Here is a 4,351-nt window from a genome sequence, read left to right as displayed (position 1 = left end):
CCTACTGACACCATGATTTTGGACTTCCCAGCATCTAGAACTATGTGAAATAAATTTCTGTGTTTAAGCCACCCAGTCTGTGGTATTTTGTTATTGCAGCCTGAGCAGACTAATACAGCCACAGAATTATTCTTTGAACTAAAACACATCAGTGTTATCGCTTAATAATGCTAATACAATGACTTATTTTTCTGTTTATACAAAACATTTAAAAATGTTTCTAATCTAAAAAATAACAATAAAATATTTGTATAACAAATGGAAATTTAAACATTACATGACTAATATTCCACATATTAGTAATCCTAGTCTACTGATTTCCTCCATATTGCAAGTTGTGAATTTTTCTGCCTGTCTTTCTCCTATCTGTGTTTACTCATGGAATTCCAGCCTTTGCCTTGAAACCGTAGGCTCTTCTAACTTCAGCAAAATAAAATATATGAGCAAAATAAGGGAAAAAAATGTTCTTTCTTTCTGACTACATTAGATCAGATACAACTCTGTACCAAACAGTTATCCTTGTAAATGCTGTCTCTAATGAATTGGTTTTGTAAGATCCCTGGACTTGAGTTGCAATGTCTGTGAAAGTAATTCTTTAGAAGTCTAATTCTGGAGCGAAGACTGCCACCATGTCCTGCCGCCATCCACCGCACAGGGGTGGGGTGTTGCTCCAGGACCTTGCTTCAGACGTGTAAGCTCCCACATCCATTAAACCATTGATGTGTCTGTTGCTGACTCTGGGCTCTTTCTTCAGTCTTGAAGCTGGACAAGCGCAGGCATTGTAGGCCTGCAGGGTGCAGCCCAATAATTAGTGGAGCCAGCCAGAAGACCGAGGAAACTCCCATGAGCGCCAAGATGTCGGAAAATACAGGATGGGGAATGGAAAGTTGCGGGGGCCGTCCACCAGCGTGTGGGGCCCGAAAGTTGCAGGGGTGATCCTGAGGTGGCTGTCTTTGCTGAATGGGGGCTCCCAAGAGATCTGGAGAATAATGGCCTCCAACGGCTCTGCTATTGTATCAAATGAGCTAAGCTATCTTTCTAGAAGGAATTGGTATTTCTCTTGTGCCTTTGAGATATAAATGATCTACGTGGGCTCTCTGGAACTTTAATCTTATGTGATCTCTAAGAGTAAAGGAGAAAAAATAGCTTTTAGGTAAACTCTATAGAAATAATTATGTTTTGGGAATGTCTATTTAAAGTAGTCTCTCTAGATTTTGGTAACTTGAAAATAAAGTTGAAGGAAGAGAATTCATGGGTCATTTCAAATAGGATAAAATATTAATTGCTGGGCGAGTCTAAGTTAATCTAACTTTGCCTGCTTAGGAGAGGAAGAGTCAAGCATTCAAGTTTTCCAATCAGGAAGTGCACAAATACTTGCTTCTTGGTTTTTGCCAGAGATTAAGGTTTTCAAGGGTTAAGGTTATAATCAGTCATAATTCCTGTAACCAAGTTTCTTTATTGATTACATTGTGATTAGGTGTTTAACTGTACCTTTTAAGTCTTTCATCATTTGTAGACAGTTATTGTTGTACTCTAATGTTTTGGCAAAAATGCTTCATCTTCAAGAAGATTCATACCATTGTAAAGCAATTATACTCCAATAAAGATGTTTAAAAAAAAAGAAGATTCATAGGAAGGCCTTTTTGACCATAACAGGTCTTTGATAAATTTCAGATCATACTGCTGAACTGGGTAAGAACTTAAAGAATGCTAATGGAAGACTTAACGGCTTCATAAAAAGTTAACAGAAGGATTGGTTACTGAGTGAACTGGTGAGTATGGTAATAATGTTTATGGGTTTTGTCTGGAATGTTACTGGTTTTGATCTGTGTTTTGCAGATATGGGGAAGCCCTTCCCCTCAAGTTGGTTATGATTTATAGCAATTTGGTAAACTACACCTGTGGGTAAAATTCAAGCATTTTTCTTTTCTCTCTCTGCCTGGTCCCTCCAGAAACTGGGGACTTTTGGGTTCGAGTGTTTCCTGGCATGTGCAGGAATCTCAGTATCTTGGAGACAGAGAAATCCACCAAGGCAGAGCCTGATAGCAGACCTTTGGCATGCTTTGCTGGCTTTGAGAGGACTTTTGGGAATTCAGTCTGAGACTCCTGAGGAGTTCACCCTCAGCCAGGTTGGAGGAGGCTATGTGGTCAATTGACCACACTTATTTTGCAAACAAATTAGTTTTGATTGGCTGTGTTTGCTGGAGATGAGGGCAGATTTAGAGAGAACAATGTTATGTTTCAGTGGATGTTAAATTCTAGTTCTGTTAATTGAGGTCTGTATTTATAAAAGTTATTGTATTAGCCATACTTTTGTCCTGATGTTCTGGATGGAAGGAAAATTATCTAGTGAAATTGTCACAGAGTATAACTACTCATGAAGTGTGACACTGTTTGCTGTAACTCTGCTACTAAAAGCACATGTATAATGCTTGTGTGACAATTGGGTGTAAGTGATAAAATATATGACCTATAAAGTGTTTCCCGATTAACGTATCTCTGAGCCTGTTCACGAGGTCTGATTAGTTTTCCCCCAACATGAATGGCTTGGCGAATATAAAGGAAGACTAGCACCGAGGGACACGTTCTGAACCTGGGGTAGGAGTCAGCACCCCAGCATTGAGAGATGGATATTTTGATCATCAATGCTTTCTATTGAAAGATTTGCAATCAAGAGGGGAAATGATGGAAAAATCTGCACATATTGAGGTATGGGGAAGTCAGAAGGCTTATACATGGTTGAACTTAAATTTTACTGACCAGAGCAGCCTGTTTTTTGGCCTTTCAGACATGCATTGTACATCTGCTTTGTCCATGGAGGAAGGGAATGCATTTGAAAGTCAAGATGGAGTAGCTGACGTTCAGACAACCAAGGTGAAGCTAGGCGGCCATTGTATACATGATTTTGGACATGCTCTTGTATTACTGAACACTCGAGTTTTCTGAACTGTATTGCAGACCAGGACAAAAACCACAGGCAGGTGTGGTATTATCTCTGAATGCAGTTACGGCTTGTATTTTGCTTAATTGTCATGATCTCCCCTGTGTTGTGCCTGTTAGATGTCTTACATTTCATCCCTAGCCTGAGTGGAGGAAATCTATTCGAGGACTGAGCAGCAACACTGGCCTCACTGTGAAATAAGTCTAACTGCTGGGTCCGCAGTGAGATGCTCTTGACATCCTCCTCTGGACTTCCATGAAAAATCAACCCGGCTACTGTGGCTAGTGGGGAAAAGACATCCCATATGCCAATACATCAGAAGGACCCCTGTCAGCATATGTTAATGTACAATTGACTGCCCATGAGCCCCTCTGGGCTATGCTGTGTGGAATGGAACAGGCTGGCTTCTGAACACACAGGTCCAACTAGTGGGATTAATTGTTTTTTGTTTGGAAAGACCTAATGGGTCCACCCCTAATGGCACTCAACATAACATGGGGTGACAGATCTGTACTGTGCCTGCTGACTCCTGGCTAGACCACCAGAATGTTTCTTTTAAAGCCGGGCCTTCCCCTCCCCATAGGGGTGGCTCTGGGTTTGTGAAAACCAGGGGTGACCTGTCTGTATTGTATTTGTGGCATCTGGTTGCAGCGCCCCCTATATACTTGACCCCAGGGATATCATGGAATAGGGGTGGACCAAGATGGTAAGGGTTGTGCAGGGTCAGTAGGGGTAGAGTGTATGGTCAGGCCACTCAAGATGGCTGCTCTCTTGCTCTCTGTACATCCCCTGCCCAACCAGTGCCAGCTTCACCTACACCCTACTCACATGACTGACCTTTCTGCCTACTTGTCCCAAGCCCCAGCTAGTAATTGTTCTTATCAAAGGGGCAGTGAGGGGCTTGCCCCTCTACTGGTTTCCTTGCTAACTAATGAGCCCACCCAACGTCAGTTCCCCTATAACTGGCAATCTCCCTCCTCCCACCCTCCCCAGCTCCCCACCCCTCCTCCGGGAGTGAAGACTGCCACCACAGTGGGGTGTCTCTCCAGGACCTTGCTTCAGACATGTAAGCTCCCCCATTCATTAACCATTGATGTCTCTGAAAAAAATAAATGAAAATAAAAGTCTAATTCTGACTGGTTGTGTCACTTAATGATTTATTTATCGCCCTAGTAATAATATTTTAAAACTATAATATTTAAAAAATATATAAATACTCATGAGTTTCTCTTTAGACTGAAGAGGATTATTGATGCTGCCTTCTTCTTCCATACGAATGAGGAAAGCTTTACCTTGTATATCTGCTGCATTTCTGTTTTAAGTAAAAATTTGAGAGTTTGTGTCTCATTAAACAGAAAAAAAATGGTGCTGTAAAATAAATTATTAAATTTTGGAAAAAGGGAGCACTGA

Source organism: Tursiops truncatus, chromosome 20 (genome assembly GCF_011762595.2).
Source record: "Tursiops truncatus isolate mTurTru1 chromosome 20, mTurTru1.mat.Y, whole genome shotgun sequence".
Lineage (NCBI taxonomy): Eukaryota > Metazoa > Chordata > Mammalia > Artiodactyla > Delphinidae > Tursiops > Tursiops truncatus.
This window is presented reverse-complemented; position numbering follows the sequence as displayed.